Genomic DNA, 20056 nt, shown 5'->3' with positions numbered 1-20056 from the left:
GCTTTAAAGGCACAGTGGAGAGCTGGCCAGTTTTTCTAAATTAGCACTCAGGAGGGTCAAAGATGGCAGTAATGTGTGCCCTATGCTTTGGGGCTGCTAGGCAAGACGGGGAGCTGAAGACCTGGGGACAATAGTTAGAGACACATTTTCTTGTAAGATAAAGACTAGAAAGGACATATTGATTTTCACGCACAAGTAAGATCTAAATAAAAGCCTGTCTTTCTACAGTGTTCTATTCCATAACAAAAGCCTTAAAGAGCCCTTGAAGCACATTTGGCATATACTGAGGCCGACTTTCAGCGTCAGCTAGCTGTGCCCACCGGCTACTGTATCACAAGGACAGATATGGAGCGTGCACTGTGATGGGTGTGCAGTTCTAGGGGTCAGCTGCCTGTCAGCTTTGTTTGTTAGAGCAGAAGTGGAAGGTGTCCCCTTCTGTCAGTGGATGAAAGTTCAGTCTGAGAAGTTGCCTTTTGTACCCTCTTTCCCCCGCTCCATACCATGATCTAGCCCCTTGAAAATAATCTCACACCATGTCTCTGTCATTAGATTTCCCTCCGCTTATGTCCCCCTCTAGTTAGTGTCCTATTCTATCCCTAAGTGTTAGGTGGGGAGGGTATATAGAAAAACTGCCAGGCATATAGTACGTTCTATTGTATTATATTATATGTACATATTTTATTAGGAATATATATTATATTACAAATATATCATATTCTAAATATACATTATGAATGTATGTTATACGTAGTACAGAGCCTGTCACATGTAGGCTGCAATAGCACCTACACCCGTGAAACTGTCAAGCCAGTTAGAATCCCAGGTTATTATAGTTAAAAGGGACCTTCAGGCTGACAAGCCTCTCTCCTCTCCTGATTAATATCGCTGACATGGGTGCCCCTTCCAGGATGGGAAAGGGGGGCCCCATTGGCTAGGCAGCTCACTCCATAGTTGCTCTTCCTTGCAGACAAGCATGTTTTGGGGTGAATGTCACTCAGGCCATCTCACGCCTATTCGTATGGCTTGCTCCTCTGAAGGATTCTTTTTCCTTTATATAACGTGTTCAGATATCAGAGGATACCCAGGTTTCTTTCCTGGCTAGAAAATCTCCAGCTGCTTCAGCCATTCCACACATGACAAAATTTGCCATACTGATTGCTCCCCTTGGCGTGTGTGTCTCTTAAGCATGAAACTCAGAACACAGCCAGGCAGGCCCTGTGTGTCCTAATCAAAAGCGACCCTGGGTGGACACTCACGAAGCCTGCCGTTGATGCCTGAAGGCTTTCAGTAAACATGACAAGCGTCTATCTCAAGACCACGGTCACCAAATCTTTGTGGGATTGCGTTGTCAAGGATTTCTCAGGCTACACTTCTGTGACATGGCACACAATTTAGGTTTCTTCGTAATAGTTTTGGGTTATTAGAAGGCTCCTGTTAGGATCTGTTTACTTCTATTGGGCTTTGGTATTTGTTCCAAAATTTTCAACGCCTTCAAAATAATAATAATGATATCACCTTTCTCTTGTGCAACCCTATAAAGTTTTCCAAACGTTTCCTTTTATTATGTTACTTCCTTTTATTAAGAATGTTGAATAATCCAAGGCCAGTCTTAACATTATCGTGGATATTCAATTAACTCCCATCTGGGTGGGCCCAGTGGTGTGCACCTTAAGCCCTGTGTTCAGATTCCCAGTGACATTCCTAGCTCCCCATTTTATCTCCCAACCATGCCTTCCCGAAACAAATCTAACAAAGTTCTGCTGTCACTTAGAGGTCAGCTCTGGGAGAACTGAGGCCAGACACGGCTCCCTGTCCAACACCAGCTTCCCCTGGCAGCTCAGATTGTCAAAGATTCTACACAAGGTTAAAAAAACACAATACTGCTGACTTTAAAATATTCCTCTTAATAATTTGCATCGTTATCCTGCATTGTTCTGAGTGAATCCTCCTTGGTTTCCAATGCTCACCACTTCCTCCAATAGTCCTTGGAATGTTGCCAGAAATCAGTGTCAGCTGCTAAACTTTCTAAGCTCCATTCTTTTTCTGTATATAAAGTTTGGGATGTTTGTCCCCAGTCTTCTGATACTTCTTCTGTTCTCCATGAATTCTTAAAGATTGCTGGCTTTCATCCTGTAAGTACATCTGAGAGTTGTTTAAATATCCTGGGAAGTAATTTGTATTCTTTTTCTGGGGCTCAAGTGTAGAAGTATTTAAAGTGATTCAGTACAATTTAATTAGGGTTAAAAATAATTACAATTTCATTGCAATAGTAATATTTTTAAAATAACCCAGTGTCAGGTCATCCCAGTGGTGGTTGGCTTATTTTGTCTAGTGTATACAACACAACAGTGAACATCTTTATGCATCTCTATTTTTAGAAATTGACTAATAGATAATGCATGCACATGGTACAGAAAGCAGACAGTAAAAGTAACATTGCCTGCCATCTCTGCCTCCAGTTTCCCTCTTCAGAAGCAACCATGGTTACCAGTTTCTTATGTATCCTTCTAGAAATAGCCTAAGTATATTTTCATTTATATACTTGTCTCTCACAAACAATGGCATAGTACATACATTGTTCTATGCCTGTTTCCACCAATATTGGGGATGGGGGCCTATCACTAGTGAGAGAAGCCCTCATTTTGCATCTGTAATATGTCTGCATAGTATTCCATTGTATGAGCAAGCCATACTTTAATTAGTCACCTATTAAGGGGGCGCTGAGGTTTTTTTCCAGACTTTGCTGTTACATAGTTTGTAATGAAAATCTGGCATGCATGAAATTCTTAAAAGTGGAGGGTCGAAGTCGGCTACATTTTTATTTTGATAGATGTTAAATGCTCTCTCTAGAGAATTTACCAATTTCCACTTCATCTGTCATGCTGGAGGTCCTGTTCCCCATACGCTCCCTGACCAAGAACTTACCACACTTTGAAATGTCTCTTAGTTTGATCTGTGAGGTGTATTTGGTTGTTGTTGTAATTTGCATTCCTCTTGTTATGAGGGAGGTTAAATGTGTCTCTGAAATTTTTTGAGCCATTTGTTTCCTTTTCTTTGAACGGCCCTCCTGGGGTCCTTTGCCTATGTGTGTGTTTTGGGGGAGGAGTATACAAAAGTTACAGTAGAAGTACTTCCAGCAGAAAGTAAATTAACTCTCTGCATGTCTTGTAAATGTTTTCCCCCTGGCTCTCTGTTTGTCTTTTTCTTTTATTTATAGTGTATTTGTTATGTAGACACTTTTGGTTTGTATAGATTCAAACTAATCTTTTCTGTTAGGCTTTCTGGGTTTTGCATTAGATTTAGGGCTTCCATAATCCCAGAATATTAGAAAAAGACCTTCATACCTTCTTCTAATATTTTTTTGACCTTGGTAGCTCTGTCATTTGGTGTTGCAGATATCTGTTTTGCTTTGATTAAGCTAGTAGGATAAATTTCTAGAAAGGGAAATAAATATGAGGTCCCTGGATATAACCAGTGTTTCATGCAGGCTTCGACCTGCTCCTAACAATGTCCTAAAAACTGCATTCGGCAGTGGCAGAAGCTAAACGGTTGTTAAATAGCCCTTGTCATTTTTGGGGAGCCAACACTCTGCCCCGTGCCGTGGGGTTCACCTTTCCTGCATCTTCTTGTTCTGAGCTGGCTGCAAAACTTCTTTTTCTTCTCTTTCTCCTCCTCCTCCTTTTCTTTTTTTTCTTCCTCTTTTTCCTCCTTCGTCGGTAGCAATTTTTGCAGGTCTCAATTCATTTTGGCCTTCAGTCCAGAGTAGGATTGGGTCAAAAGTTGACGTCATTTAAAACCATGATGGGCTTTCTGAATGTCAGTCCTGGCGTCGCTGCAAACCAGCAGGGAGCGGGACCTGGCTTGGTCTCTACTGACGCTGAGCCAGTGTAGCCCTCTCTAGCCGGCTGCACGCTCGGGAATGTCTCGGTGGCTTCTGATCAGCCATGGTGGGAGCATTTACACCATGGAATTGGCAAACACTACACGTTGGGGTTTTATGTTTTCTGCAGAGATCCAGGTGTTAAACGATCCTTACGCCACTAAGCGTGACCCTAGGCTGCTCCTTCCTTCCTTTTTCTTTCTTTCTTTCTTTCTTTCTTTCTTTCTTTCTTTCTTTCTTTCTTTCTTTCTTTCTTTCTTTCTTTCTTTCTTTCTTTCTTTCTTTCTTTTCTTCCTTCCTTTCTTTCTTTCTCTCTCTCTCTCTTTCTTTCTTTCTTTTCTTCCTTCCTCTTTCTTTCTTTCTTTCTTTCTTTCTTTCTTTCAACTTTTCTCCCTCCTTCCTTTCATAGATGAGTCACACTTTTGGGCCGAGCTTTGTGCTATGTGTCCGGGATACAATGACAGCTATAAGCAGTTCTGCTCCCATAGAGCTTATAGACTAATGAGGGAGGCACACCTTAACTAATTAATAATAATCCTTTAATTACACGCAGAGTTAAGTGTGTGGAAAGACAGGGAAATGAAAGACAAGAACAAAAAGCCTGGCCTACACTGACTGGTCTCTGAGTGCAGCTGACATCTGAATTGAGATCTTAGGTCTGAGTGGGCAAGAAAGGAGAGAGGGGAGAGAGAACAGCATTTGCAAGGGTCCTGTGGTATGTGAGAGCTTAGAATTGCTAGGAGACAGTGAAGGTGGGAACGTGGCAAGGGGTGGCTATGAGTCACATTCAGAACATCGGCCATGAGATGAACCAAGTCAGGTGAGGGGATGAATTGGGATGGAGGGCGGCAAGGCAGAGCAAGAGAAGGGGAGCTAGGATGGGAAGTGGGGCTCTGTGGAGAAGCAGAGGGGAGGGTGCAGAGCATTTGATGGAGCGAGGTCACCTGACCAAAGGTCTTGGGGAAACCGAGTGGTGCGGGCCTTGGGAAGGAGGCCGGCCAGCCCAGGAAGAGGTTCTGAGGAGCAGCTGTGGGAAATCGCTTTGCAGCTGCAGGCCCAGGCCAGACTTGGGGCAGGAAGCAGCCCTGGCCTATTGAAGTGTTCCAGCATTCTCTCCTGCCCTCCTGCTCAAAAGGGGGGAGTGGTAATTGAATTTGAACAAAGCTGAAAGACCCTGACATGGGAGACCATCAGTCTAGAGTTTACTTTGATCCAACCAGCTTTACCTTTACCAAATGCCTAGTATAGGTAAAAAATATCGTCCTGGGCACGGCTAGCGTATAATACGATCTCTTCGTCCAAAGCCCTCAGTTTACAGATGGGAAGACTGACGCTGGAGTGAGTATGGGGGGTGGCTCTGACTTATCCAGAGCCACCAGCTCTGGAGGGGCTCGAATCCCGCTGCCCTCACCCTGCAGGGTAGTCTTGCCTCTGCCCAGGAGCGGCCCCCACCGGGAGAGGGGCCAGCAGGCGCTGGTGGGCTTGTTTTCTTGGGCTTGTTCCTTTCCTCTGGGCTGTCGGGGTGGTCGGTGGGCTTGTGCAGACCGCCTGTCTGGGCAGATTGCGCGGACCTCCGCTCCTTCTGCCTGGTCAGCCCACTCGTCTGGGACGCCCTGTCCTCCCTCCTTCAGCCCTGCTCATCCTCGCTCTGCTCTCCGCCCTTGACTAGGTCCCTCTGTGCCAACACCAGCTGTGTGGCGTTCAGAATGGCACCTGGTCCTCTCCCCACTGGAGCTGTGTCTGACTCACCTTTTACCCACCAAGTCTTCACTGTGACTGTCTGAGCTCACGTGAATCTGAAACCGTGAAAAGAGGAAGAAGGGCTTTTTCGTGTGGCGGGAGTGGGTTCACGTCCTGACAGCTGCTTGGGACCAGCAGGTATTACCAACAGCCGGGACAGTCACAGGTACAAGGCCGTTAGTGTTATCTTTGGGAGCGGCAGGAAGCTCATTCTAGCGTCATCGCTCCCTGACCATGAGGCTAGAATGAGAACAGCTGGGGAGAGCCCCCCCCGACCCCCCCCCCCCCCGCACCAAGCAAACCCGAGGAACCTGGGGATCTCAGATCCCTTTCTCCCTCCTGTGTGTGGGGTGAGGACCAGCCGAATGAGTCATCTGAGAAATACTTCAGTGGGGAGGAGCCCATAGGACACACCTGGGAGAGTGATTTATTCCTTGGGCACTCCGAGGTGCCTGTCCCTTCCTCTCCGTCCAGAAACCCATCACGGAGGGGTGGGGGGGCAGGTGTGCCCTTCCTACGGGACGCGGGAATCCAGGGTGGCCTGAAGAGTCTGACCAGAACGGACCTCTAGTCTGAGGAACAGACCATGTAATGGCTTTGTTTGTTTTCAGGTCACTGGTCACAGGGCTCCAAAGGGTCTGAAAAGGAAAAGGCTTTTCTGGCCGATCTCGAGGAACAGGAGAGCAGGGCTCTGCCAGGGGCTTCACACCCCCTCAGAGGTCTTGGCTCAGACACTTGAGTTCCTGCCATTACGGGATGGAGAACCAAGTACACGTGTTAAAAAGTCTGGGCTAGCCGTGCTGGTGACAGTGGATCACAGAAACTGGAATTTTAGAGGAGTTGGTGGTAACTTTGGACCTCAATGGCGGGGGTCAGAGAGCTTACTTCGGGGGCAGGTGTAAACAGGACAGAGGGCCAGGCACCCCCCTAGGGCTGCCCAACCCACCCCGAGTGCTGTCGTTGCTGCCTTGTCATGGGAGGGCCGTGACTGGCCTCAGTAGCCTTCAGACTTTGATCACCTGTGACTTGGGGCTTGTCCTTTCCTTTGCTCAAGGCTTTCAGTGCTGGCCATTATGTGTGGGCAGATGTTCCTCCAAACGAGTGACCTAGAGAATGACAAGGCCTTTATTTCTAGGAAAGAGGGGCAATGGTTATTGACTGATTGAGGTGGATTTCCCCTAAAATAAATCACTGCTGAAATAGAATACCGCCCAAGGGCTCACCACACCATTTCATTTGCATAGGATTATATTCCATAATACCTCTCGTATGACTCTTGGTTGCAAGTAAGGAAAACAAACTTCCCGTGACATTGACAAAACAGGAAAGCAATGTATGGGAAAAATGCAGGAATGACTCCGGGAACCTAGGGTGGGATCTGAGAGCAGAAAATTGTGCAGGGGGGGTTGAATCAGGAGCCCTGCTGCCACTGCCCTTCTGTCAGAAGCCACATGTGCTCTCAGCCCTTCCTCCAGAAGTCGGTTTTGTTCCCCCTACAGACTGACTTTGTCCATGCTTTTGCTTACCTCGTCAGGCACCAGTCAGCACGGAGGCCTGCATTCCTCTGTCCATTCCACGTTCCTGGGTTCAAATCTGATGCCCAGGCAGGGTTCAGAGTAGGGGATGCAGTTACCCAGCACTGGGGGTCTCCTGCAGACCATGTGGCCCAGGGTGGTAGTAGCCATTCTTTATTGGGGTGGAAGGGATTAGAGGTGAATCTTTTTGGCAATTAATCGAGAATAATTAAATATTGATAATTGAACTATTACATATTTTAAACAAAGTATTCTTTTTCTTCCTAAACACTCAGGATTAATTTACCTGGCCCCTTAAGCTTAGTATAGAACTGGCAGAGACACTCTCCCTGAGGCTTCTTTTCTAGAAACCGGGATACATGGTCTCAGTTACTAGCTCCAGATCAGAGAGAGAGCTTGGAACAAGCCCTTGGGCAGTCCCTGAAACAGTTTTACAAATTGTGACCCCCACCCCTGGCCCCACACAGGGTGAGTGTCTGTTTTTCCAAAATTTTATGCTGGTCGGGACCAGCTACGTCATTTGCTGGGCCCAGTGCAAAATGAAAATGCAGAACCCCTTGTTCCGAAATGATGAAGATCAGGACAGGGACAGCCTAGCATTAAGCCAAATGCGGGCCCTTCTGAGCAGCGGGGCTTCTGGTGGGCTCCAGCCTGCCATCTTTCACAAAGCCAGCTGTCACTGCGGCGAAGCTGAGCAAGGCTCCCTGAGCCCTTGCAAGTCTTTCTTCCAGATTTTTCAGCGTCTTTTCTGCTTCTCTATTCCTTGGTTGTGTTTTGTGTCTTTTTCCGGATTTCTTGTAGTCAAAGTGAAACATCCTTTTTGTGGGTCCATTTTTTCCCAGGGAACAGCTTCACAAAGCCCTAGCCAATTTTGTTTTGAATGTTTAGTTCGCTCAAAAGTATGCAGCAGCAAGAAGGAGCCACGGACGGAACCGCCTTACATTTGAAAACACTGCCCCAGAAGTGAGACAGTTGGTTTACTTATCTGAGCAGTGAACCAAACAGCTGAGTCATAGGAATGTGTGGTCAAGAATGTTAAGTCATAGGAATGCGAGTTAAGTGTTTATCGGCCATTTTTTTTTTAAACGGAGAGGAGGGTCAGTCCTTCCTCTAATTCTGCCAGCTAACAGACACACTTTATTTCTTAGTGTCATTTAAAGAAGAAGTGCAAAGGGGATGATACTGGCGTAAAACAGCCACCGGTGTTCCCGTGGTCACATTAAATTATGGATGGGTTGTGCACTCAGCATCGTAATTTGCACAACAGAGTGTTTCCTCCCAGATTAGATTAAAAGCTGCTTTTTCTCTGTGTGTTTAAAAGATGCTTTACAAATTGGGCATCCTTGATTGTTACATACTGAGGAACGCCACTGTTCTCCAATGAATATACATGAGCGTTTGCAGTGAACACCAAGTTTTTGTCCTACTTTTTAAAAGGTTTTTTTTTTTAATTGTGGTAAAATACACATAACATAAAATGTACCATTTTAACCGTGTTTAAGTGCCAGTTGAGTGGGATTAAGTACAGTCACAGCGCTGTGCAGCCGTCCCCACCGTCCATCTCCAGGACTTTGTCATCTTTCCAAACTCAAACTCTGTCCCCATTCACCGCTAAGTGCCCACCCCCTCCCCCTGCCCCTGCCCCTGCCCGTGGCAACCGCCATTCCACTTTCTGTCCCTGAATCTGACTACTCCAGGGACCTCACGTCAGTGGGACCGTTCTAGTACTCGTTCTTTTGTGACTGGCTCCATTTTACTTAGCGGAATGTTCTCAGGGTGCATCCACATTGTAGCACGTGTCAGAATTTCCTTCTTTTGTAAGGCTGACCAATATTCCATGCTGTCTAGACAGCATTTTGTTTATCCATTCATCCACTGGTGGGCCCTTGGGTTGCTTCCACCTTGCGGCTGTTGGAACTAATGCTGTGGACATAGGTGTTGTTCTACTTTTTGAAGACCGTTACGTAGAACCCCTTCATCCCTCCCCTCCCGTTAGAGGCGATTTCTGCAGCCACTCGTGTGGCACCTGGCCCTGGTCCTTCTGTCAGAACATCTGCTCTTGGGCAGGCCTTCTGCTCTGCCTTGGGTGGGTGACACAGGTGGGTAGGAGATGGTCTCTGCCCTGAAGAAGGAGCTCGTGGTGTAGCCAAGACAGTTGGTAAATGGAGGATCCTGGCCCAGTGTGGGACCAGCTGAGATGAGCGCGTTGAGGGCAGGAGCTAGGGTGTGGGGTGCAGAAGTGGGCACACCCAAGAAAGCCGGCGAGGTTCGTGCTCGCCCTGGGAGTTCCCACCGTCGGCAGGGGGAGCCCGGTGCTGCGGCCTTGAGCTGGGCCCTGAAGGAGGGCTGGGGTCTTGAAATAGAAAGGGCCTCGTCTGTGGAGGAGCTGACAAAGGCTGGGAAGGGCCTGGTGCAGGGCGCGCAGGGGGACACCTGCAGCAGAACTTGGGGCCCCACCGCACAGGCCCCCAAAGTCCGTCCTTGGGGATCGGTTGGGTTTTCCCCAGTAGATAATGTGTTATCTGAGGTTTATGACGGAGAAATGAGAGTAGAGACCCAGGGCACAAGTACCCCCCGGGCCCAGGCTGGGTCCATGTGGCACTGTGTCCTCAGGGCCCCTATGGCAGGCCTCCTGGCTTCTGTCCAGCTGCCATGTGCTGCACCTGGAGCGCACGTGTTGGCGTGGGCGTCTGTGAGAACCCTCACCAAGCCCCCGGCACAAGCACGTCAGTGCCCCAGGGGCAGCGGCCCTCGCCCTGTGTGTCTGTGCTCTTGGGAAGCACCGGCTTCACCCTGCGTCCCTGCCTGGCCTGCTGGGCCTCGTGGTCTCTGTGCCACAGATGGTGGCAGCTTGCCTGATGCCAGATCCCGGGACTGCTTCGGCAATCTCAGTCAGCCTCTGTGTGGCGCTGGCAGTGACTGCTCAGTCCTTGACACTCTCTCCTTGGGACGGGGGGTGGGGGAGGCGACTTTTCCGCATTTTTCTTCTGTTCAGCTGGTTGCTCTTCTCCTTCGGGAATCCTTTCCACCACCTGCTCCCTTCAGGTGGTTCCCCAGAGTCTCAGTCAGCTCAGGCTGCATAACAAGCACCACAGACGGGGTGGGGGTGGGGAGCTAACAGACATTCACCTCCTCTCGGGTCTAAAGGCTGGAAGTCTGAGATCAGGTGTCAGCAGGGCTGGTTTCTTCGGAAGCTTCTCTCCTCAGCTTGTGCCTGCTGTCTTCTCCCTGGGTCCTCACACGGCTTCCCTCTGTGTGCGTCTGTGTTCTAGTCTCTTTTTACAAGGACACCAGACCTGTTGGATTAAGGCCCATCCCAGTGACCTTATTTTAAGTTAATTACCTTTGTAAAGGCCCCATCTCCAAATACAGTCACATTCTGAGGTACGAAGAGTCAGGACTCAACAGTTGAAGGTTTAGGGTTTTCTGTGTGTGTTTCTGTTTTGGGGGGTGAGGGGGCGTCATATAGCCCATAATACCCTAGTTCCGGCACACATGCTGAGTAGGGCAGCAGCAGACCTTTATCTGTGACTTGGATGTCTCCTCAGAGCCCTAGCTCCGTGTGTTTGGTTACCCGCTAGACCGACTTCTCATCTGGCCCCTGATCTTATCCACCCCCCTTGCCTCAAATCCCAATGTTTTTGGTCCTAAATTGATGATGAGAAGCTTTTTTTACTTCACTGCTTCAGATCCATGACCTTCAGGATGAAGTTGGGCCTGGTTGGCTGGTTTTCAGGGTCCCTGATGGTCTGTCTGTAGCCTGCATGCTTCTCCTGCACGGGCCCCATCATGGCCATGCAAGGACCCTGTGCTCCAGCTCCCAGTTTCTCAAACAACACTTGACCATTGCAAGCGGTGCTCCTTCCGCCCAGAATCCACCTGCCCTCCCCCATCACCCCATCACCTTCTTTAAGCCTTTCCTGGCTCCCCATCCTCCGCCCGTGCTTTCCTGACCCGGATCTGCATCCGCAGCGCCTGGGTCTCATAGGTGCTCACCTAACATTTCTTGAACGGCAAAGGTAAAGAGATAGTAAAGGGGCCGTGACTCTCACCTGGGCAAGGTAAGGTAATTTAGTTCTAGGATGACAAGAAGAGGAAGAGGACAGGTGGTACATAGGTCAACTCAAATTCCAATGAGTTTATTGAAAACTAAGAAATAGCAGCTAATCAAACATAAATTCCTACTGGGCTCTGAAATGGGTTATGTGTTTACTTCAAGACACCGTTTTTTAGACCTTTACATCCCAGAGCCTTTTCTTCTCCTGAAAGTGACATATTGAACTGGTCTGAATCTAGGCGTGCAGCGGTGGTGGCTGGAGTTCTTAGAGTCATCTGGGAGACCCAGGCATCAGTTGTTTAAAAAATTTCACTGGATGATTTCTGGGTGGTATAATTTCCCCCCAGGGGACGCCGGGTGATGTCTGGAAACATTCGTGGTTGTCACAGCCGAGAAAGGGGATGCTCCTGGCGTCCAGTGGGTAGAGACTAGGGATGCTGCTGAATATTGCACAATGCACGGACGCCCCCGCAGCAAAGAATGATCCAGTTGAGCATGCCAAGTCTGAGAAATCCTGGTCTGGGCTAGTACAGAAGTTCATTGTGTTTTCTGACCATACCCAACAGATGGCCGGGGTCAGCCCGGGTGAGACCTTGGCTTCCCTGTAGCCCACAAGGGGAGCGTTGGTATGCGGGCTCTAGGAGATCTAGAAGGGCGAGCCATCACACCAGGAATTATCACAGTGCAGCCAGGACCCCTTTGCCCTCCGTGAAGAAGGGGTTTGCTAAGTGCGTAAATGGTGTAAACTGAGTGTCAGCGGGCACGTCTAGCCGACCTAGGGAAGCACATTATGAAACATTGCCTTTGCATATTCATGTACAAACAAATGTTGCTAATGACCCAGTCACTCATTGAAGTAAGTCCTTTGAACCTCTGCTTGGAGTAATGGTTAATTACTTGAAAAGGAAACATTTATTTGGAAGTAAAAGGTATTTATTTTCAAAATGTCTCCAATTCAGACTAGCCTTTTCCATAATTAATTCCCATTAAGGTGGTTTGATCATGTCTTCAGCAGCAGGAAATAAGAAGCCCCCTGGGGGACACAGACACCAAGCACTAGAAGAGTCCAGAATCAAACATAGGCACTGTTTACATGCACTGAGTAACAGATCGGGGATGACCTCTCCCTTGGGCACAGGCAGGGAACCTAAAGTGGTCCTAGCATGACACTATCTGTGCCGAGGGCCAGCTGCTGTGAAAGGAAGTGTGTGTGGTGCTGGCTGGGGCTGCTGGGGAGCCCCCTTCATGAACCCGAGCCAGCCTCCCCGCCTCAGGGAGGTCCAGACCTCAGGCAGCCTCAGCACCCTCCCCAGCGAGATCTTTCCTCCCTTAGATGTTCATGGCATCGTCTGTCTGTCCCACTCATTTGTAGTATGTTTTGGGAGTTTGTTCTTGCTGTTCTTGGGATCCCTGATAAAGAACTATCAAGGGCCACAGACGGTCAGACAGCTGAGCTGGGCAGAGGGTCTGATCTGGCGCTCAGAAGGAACTTCCAAGTAGTGAATAAAGACGCTTCAACTAGAGGTCGTCCAGGGAGAGGTAGTGAATTGCAGGAAGGTGATGTGTCTTCATAGGGGCCTCCTTGTTCCTAGAGCCATATTGCTTGGTGAGTCATCAAATCTTCTGTGTTCCAAGATAGGGTTTTTATTATTTCAATAGAAGTTTTATTGGGAGATTTTTCTGGGAAGTCCCATAAGAAGCAGCTTTTCAAATATGGGTATCGTCTAGGCTATGAGGGTGTTTGGGGTTTTGTTTTTGTTTTTGTTTTATTTTTGGTTTTGTGTATCTGCTGATAATGCATTTGAATGGAATTGAATTGTGCTTTAAGTATAAGCAGTGGTTTCTCTCTTTACTTTCTCATCTGCCGTCGGATTCTTCCCCATTTATAATTCTAGTTCTTTTTTGACAGAGTCTCAGATAAGTGACTAAGAGGAGGGATGGTGAAAAGGAAACTGTGACCTTGATTATGAACCTCATCTCCAAAAGCACTTTTGGGGGAAACTGAAATGACCTTGAACAGGCAGAAGGTTACCAAGGAATTTAAAAACTCCTAGTTTATCATACTGAAAATAGGTTTTTAAATCTGCAGAAGGCATTTTCTCCTTTAGTCTGGGAAGGCAGTGACACACAGCAGTCTTTCTTTAGTGATCTGTTTGAATCTATCCAGTAAATATAGTGGTCTAATCTCATGTAGTTAAAAGCATATGCAGGGAAGATAGCACACAGGGAAAGTCCAGAGTAGTGTGTCGTATTCAGGCACTGTGCTGGAGCTGCAGGGGAGAAGGAGCCCGTGAGGCGTGCCTTGAAGAATGGTGGTCTTGGGGGCAGAGACGGGCAGAAAGGGGGGCGCCTGGGTGGCTCAGTCGTTAAGCGTCTGCCTTCGGCCCAGGGCGTGATCCCAGGGTCCTGAGATCGAGCCCTGCATCGGGCTCCCTGCTCTGCTGGGAGTCTGCTTCTTCCTCTCCCACTCCCCCTGCTCGTGTTCCCTCTCTCGCTTGCTGTCTCTCTCTCTGTCAAATAAATAAATAAAAATAAAGTAAAATAAAATAAAAAATAAAACATAAAAAAAAAGAGATGGGCAGAAAGGGAGCAGTCTGCACAGAGGGAAGCAGGGAGCCAAAGAATGGTAAAGAGGAAGAGCAGGTATGAGTGGGGAATAATGTAAGAATGTGAGTCCTGTGGAAGAAGTGGGGGAAGCACTTGTTTTCCATTAGGAGGGGAGAACGCACAGTGTTGGAAAGGGTTTGAAAGCTTGGAGGGTTCGTTAGGGTGCTGTCTGCTGCACATCACAAAAAACCTCCGATCAAACAGGCTTAAAAACACATACAGAAATGCCTATGATATTTCTGAAAGTCCAGAGATAAGATAGGCTCCCCTGCGTGCTTCTAGGCCTTCCTCAGCATCGGTTCATTCTAATGCTGTATTATTAGTCTGTACCACAACCTGAGGGGCTTAAACGACAGAAATTTATTCTTCCCGGTTCTGGAGGCTGGAAGTCCAAGATCAGGTGTCGGCAGGTCAGTTCCTTCTGAGGCCTCGCTCTTTGGCTTGCAGATGGCCTTCTCCCTGTGTCTTCACACAGTCTGTCCTCTGCATGTGTCCGTGTCCTCATCTCTTCTTATAAGGACACTGGCCAGTGATCTCATTTTTAACTTAAACCTCTGTCCAAACCCTTTCTCCAAATACAGTCACGTTCTGAGGAACCGGGGGCTAGGACTTCAACAGATATATTTTGAGGGGATACAATTCAGACCATAACAAATGCTGGTCCCTTGTAGTGGCAAGGTGGCTTCCCATGACACCTGGTTATTTGCTGTCCCCTTCCCCCTTGTGACTTGTACCATCCTTGAGCATGGTACGTGAATGCTCCTCTCTCGTCGACCCTGCCTCATCGCATACCTGCCCCTGGACCAACACCACTCACCAGGGAATGCCCTGTGTGCACTAGGGATGGGCCACCTGATGCTGAGTCATATGGGAGGAGGGTGCCTGCCCATCTGGGTTCTGCAAAGAATGGCACTGGCGAGAAGACGCGTTGTAAATGACTGGCTCAGCCCATTGCTCTCTGCCGAGGAGGCTGGACTTTGGCAGGTGACAGAGGGCATGAAGGATTTTGAGCCAGGTCACGACAGCATGACCTTCCTGGTGCCCTTCGTATCCCCGCCGTGTACTGGATGCTTCGAGCAGGCCGTGTGTGTCATCCTTGCAATCAGCCAGTGAAGCAGCCCCATTACCAGCATCTGCCAGGTGAGGAAACGGAGGTAGAGATGCCACGAAAGTTGGCCAGGGACACGCTATTATAACTGGTGAGGTCAGCACCCTGCGGTGCGTCACCCCAGCTCCAGCATCTATGCGCTCTCCATCCGCCCAGCGCCACCTTTTCAGAAGACAGAGCTGGCTGCGCTGGAGACGAGAGGATGCTAAGTGCCTGTGCTGCTGAGAGCGGGTCCCTGGCGGGGCGTGTGGAGAAGGGAAAGAGACCACGCTCCCTGGTGTAGCAGACGAAGGCAGGTGGGAGGGCACGAAGCATCCGGGGGTCTGAAATCAAGACCCTGGTGGGATGGGTTCCTTCCAAGGGCTGGGAGGACAGTCTGTTCCAGGCTTCTCCTGGCTTCTGCTGGCTGCTACAATCTTTGGTGTTCCTTGGCTCGTAAATGCCTCGCTCCGATCTCCCACCTGCACGTGGCCTTTTCCCCGTGTCTCCCTGTCTTTACATCATCCTCCCAACATCTCCGTCTCTGTGTCCAAATCGCCCCTTTTCCTAGGGACCCCAGTCACACTGGGTTAGGGCCCACTTTAATGATGTCCTTTTAACTTGATTACCTCTGCGAAGACCCTGTCTCCAAATGAGGTCAGGTTCTGCGGCACCAGGGGGTAGGACTTCACCAGAACGTGCTAGCGGGACACAATTCAACCTACAACAGAGTCCTTTCAGGGAGGAGGAGGAAGGTTTGAATCACTGGGACATGGTGGTTTTGTCTTTCACATCAGTTTTGCAAGAAGAGGGCTTTCCATCTGTGTTATCTACTGTGGGAATCCAGGTGGTGACAGAAGGGGGCAGGTACAGAGAAGAGGTGGCCGGGAATAGGGTAGGAGGGCCCTTGGGGCACGTCATGGGGGTGGGGGGAGGGGAAGGAAGAGGAACGGGACACTGCGGCAGGACTGGTGTCTCACGTGTCACCACTGAGTAGTGACAACAGCCCTCCTGAGAAGTGCGCCTGGCTCCTGCTTACTCGGAAGGAACTTGGAGTTCAGAGAGGCTAGAACATGCCTAGACGGACCCCGCTGGGCAAAGTGGTGGGGCGGTATTTGGGGCACGGGATGTCTGCGTTCCAGTTCCTGCTGGGACACCACTACCTGTGTGAGCGGGGGCTTCTGCAGGCGGCCACCCCCGGGCTCCCTCGGAGGGTGCTGCTAGCCCCGTGTTTCAAGGGAGGACTTTGTAAACCCAGGGTAGGGCTCCTGCTTTGCTTGCCTTCGCTACAGTTACAATAATGCTCTTGTTTTGAACTGATGGACAACCCATAACCACATTTGTTAAGCAGCTCAGGCCTTGAAACAGCAACTGTATGAGCTGTTCGCTCTCTGTTCCGAGTGCTTGGCCTCGAGATCTGCTTAGGCAGAAGGGAAAGTACGCACGGACGCCTTCCCTTCTTGCGGTTAATCTAGCGCTCTGAGATAGCGAATGGTTGGCGCCCTGTGTAGCCCCTTCCCCTTTGCTGCCTGCCTCCCCAGAACCAGCAGGGGAAGGAGCCGCGAAGCCCCCATCAGTTGGCTATTTCTGTCTCGTCTTTGGGGACTCATTTAAAACCCTTTCCCAGGTTTTTAAAAATGGAGGTATAATTAACATGTTGGTGAAAGGCACGGATTTTGAGTGTATAGTTTCGTGGGTTTCAGCTCCTGTTCCACCCAGTAGCCACCATGCAAATGAAGATCTAGAATGGTGCCTTCGCCCCGGATCCGCCCGTCCAGCCAGCTCGCCCCCATAGGCAGCTGCTGTTTTCGTTTCCAGCGCCACAGCTCAGCTCTGCCTAGTGCAGAACGTCACGGACGTGGAATCACACAGCGCAGGCTCGTGGCGGCCCGTCCCCCGGCGCCGGCTTCGGGACTCGCCCGGTTCCGGCGTAAACCCGCCGTCGCGCCCTTGCGTTGCCGCGCGGTGTCCCTCTGCATGTGCATACCACGTTTTGTTGCTCTCGTCACCTGTTGATGGACCCGTGTGTTGTTTCCCTTTATGTGGCTATGCCACATGGACAGCCGTGAACATTATAATCTGCATTTTGCACGTCTTTTCTGGTCCTTACTCCCTTTTAGCTCTAACGTTTAAAAGTTGATTGACAGAATCAGAGCAGCTGGTGAGGAATCTTGACTTGTTTATAATCTAGGCAAGTTTCCTTCTTTGTCTTTTCTTTTTAAGGGTAGAAGCTGGAGTGACAGGGTGCCTGTGGGGAGGGGGGCTACCATCTCTATGGGGTGGGAATCTCGATACCGTTTCCCTACCGAAGTTAGATGTGGATTTTTGACTGCGTGGGGGTGGGGGTCAGCACCCTTAACCCCTGCCTTGTTCAAAAATCAACTGTAGTTTTTGGGCGCCTGGGTGGCTCAGTCGTTAAGCATCTGCCTTCAGCTCAGGGCATGATCTCGGGGTCCTGGGATCGAGCCCCACATCGGGCTCCTCGGCTGGGAGCCTGCTTCTCCCTCTCCCACTCCCCCTGCTTGTGTTCCCTCTCTCGCTGGCTGTCTCTCTCTCTCTGTCAAATAAATAAATGAAATCTTTGGAAAAAAAAAAAAAAGTCAGCTGTAGTTTCATCCTATCTCCGGTGACACGCAGCACCTGTGAGCAGCCAGGACTTCCCGCCTATTCCGTAGCTACCTCCTGCTGGTGGGGCCGTGCTGAGAACCTCCTTCTTCCTCTCTTTAAGAAGACCTAGGTAGGGCGCCTGGGTGGCTCAGTCAGTTAGGCATCTGCCTTCATCTCGGGTCGTGGTCTCGGGGTCATGGGATGGAGCCCGGTGTCAGGCTCCCTGCTCAGTGGGGATGCTGCGTCTCCCTCTGCCCACGCCCTTCCCGCAACCCCACTTACGCTCTCCCTCAAATAAATTAAAAAGAAGAAGAAGAAGACCATGACCCAGGTAAGCCTTATGAGGGCAGATAGCTCAAGGGTTAAAGAACCTTCGGAACAAACCCCAAGCAAAACACAGGGTGCACCTATCACCCAGCCCACGGCTGAATGCACACGGTGCCAAAGCCCCAGTTTGTAGGGGCCCGGGCCAAGGGGAATTCTTTGCTGATGGAGCCTGCCCTACAGAATCCTGTTTGTTCCCTCATTGGATTAAAGAGGGAGTTAGCAGGGTTATTTCTCAACAGGGCTGAGGGAATGAGAGGAGGAGAGTCAGCCCTCCCAATCTATCACCTCCTGTCAGGAAACCTTAAAGGAAGCCATGAGATAGAGGCAGACGTTTCCCACCATTTTTAAACATAGGAAGATGTGGTGTTTTTCACAGGGTCTTTGCATTTCTCTGTGTTTGCGAATCAGTCAGCATTTTGTCAAGAAGCATGTTTGTGCTTGTGCTTACGTGTCATCCCACGATGAACTGCGTTTTTTTAAAAGCAGGTTCAGCAACCAGTGATGCACGTTTAGTGAAAAACAGTTTGGAGATTGGAGACCCCCAGCGTGTTCAGCTACTGGCACAGTTGAAGCGACTGAGTCCAAGCGGAAGGTTCTCCCTCCGTTTGGGTAGTTGGTGCTTTGAACAGCATTTTCGCACAGGAGCAAAGAAGCTTGGTCCCTTTAGGTTTTGTAAAAGCAGTCCCATGATTTGAAAAAACATTTTTAAAAAATGAGTTTAAACAGGGGCTTTTTTCATGGGCTCGCAGCCAGCTCCCCCTCCAACACAAGTGGCTGTGAGGAGTTCAGTACGTGCAGCAGAGACTGGGGCATCGGGGGATGGGGGGGGAAGCCAGCGTGGGGCTCAGTGCAGAAGACCCGGGTCTAAATCCCGGTGCTACCTCTTCCCTCTGTGAAACACTGGGGCCTCCTTAGGCTCTAGGAACCTAACTGCCAAGGTGGGGACGACACTCCGTGCAGGAGGCTTGTGGCATCACATGAAATGACCGACCGCAAGCTCCCTCCCAGCAGATTGTGTGCTTGGAGCCCTGCCCTGCGAGGAGCTCCCACTGCAGCTGGCAGGGCAGTCCTGCAGGCAGCTCTGCTGGCGTGTCCTGCGGTTCACGGCACTGTCCCAGCCATTACCTTTAGACCTTTAAAACCGGAAGTAGGGAAGGTCACCGGACGTCATTGAGATCGGCCCTGGCAAATGACAGCTTTCTTGGCTTGTGGCCTGCCAGCGGAGTCACGGATACATGGGCCACTCCCCGCTCTCGCTTGGAGAAGCGCTCTTCCTTTAGCCCCCCCTCGTTCCAGGCTAGTCAACGGCTCCTCATTTAGGTACATTTCCTATGTTCCGGTCCTCGGAATGCCCCTCTCTGTTCCTACTCTCAGAAACACCTGTGCAGCTATCTCAGCTAAGACATGAAAGCGGTTCACACCGCGGAATAAATGACTGATGGGGTTAATCCTCCTCCTCTTCGGGCTCATCCACGTCTTTAAAGCTGTTAATTAATGACCGATCAACCCTCAGGCCCACCCACAGGAAGGCTGGTGTGATCCACCGCGTCCCCTGAAGAGCCAGGCACAGGGATTTGGTTGTCTTCCTCGGAAAGGCTGAGATCCTTCATCAGAGTGTTTCTAACAACAGCAGCATCAAGCAAAAGCTAAAAGGTTTGCTTTCAGTTAACTTTCTAATTCCTTTTAAAATCTGTAACATGGTGCGAAAGGCCCCCTGTGGGACCTACCCCCTTGCTCTCGACCTCTCCGTCTCTGCCTCCATGTCTGGCCCCGGCGTGGCTCTCCTTCCTGCCCCACACTTCCACCCCCTCCCGGTGCAGCTCTCTCTCACCCAGAGCCCCACGCCTGACCAGGTCACACAAGGAAGTGGTGACGGAAAATGGAAACTTAGACCGTGTGATGCGCTGTCCCAGCACCTGTAGGACATCTGCCATCATGGCCCTTCCATTTCTCAGAGTTGTCATTTCTACTGCTGGCCATTTTCCACTCTTAGACTCTAAACCCTTGAGAGCAGGGACGGTGCTTTCTGCCTGTTATTTCCCTGGGGTGTGGCACTCAGTAGGTAATAGAGTCCTTAGTACTCGCGGATGAGCCCCAAGTGGGCCTGGACTGGCTGCTGGCTGTGGGACAGAGATTGGAAAGGAGAAGCAAAACCTGCTTAGGCGAGGGCAGGACCCAAGAGCTTGGGGTAACCTGTGAGGTTGTGTGAGGTTGAA

General features: G+C 49.8%; 1 protein-coding gene across 3 annotated transcripts in view; it reads left to right on the top strand.

The window, feature by feature from the left end:
- The window catches only part of SLC22A23 (solute carrier family 22 member 23), a 173687-nt gene that overhangs the window by 3015 nt on the left and 150616 nt on the right, over window positions 1-20056 (top strand). The window lies entirely within an intron of this gene.

The sequence above is a fragment of the Ursus arctos genome, unplaced genomic scaffold (assembly GCF_023065955.2).
Source record: "Ursus arctos isolate Adak ecotype North America unplaced genomic scaffold, UrsArc2.0 scaffold_31, whole genome shotgun sequence".
NCBI classification, from domain to species: domain Eukaryota; kingdom Metazoa; phylum Chordata; class Mammalia; order Carnivora; family Ursidae; genus Ursus; species Ursus arctos.
The sequence above is the reverse complement of the archived record's forward strand: the minus strand, read 5'-3'. Positions and strand labels throughout refer to the sequence as shown.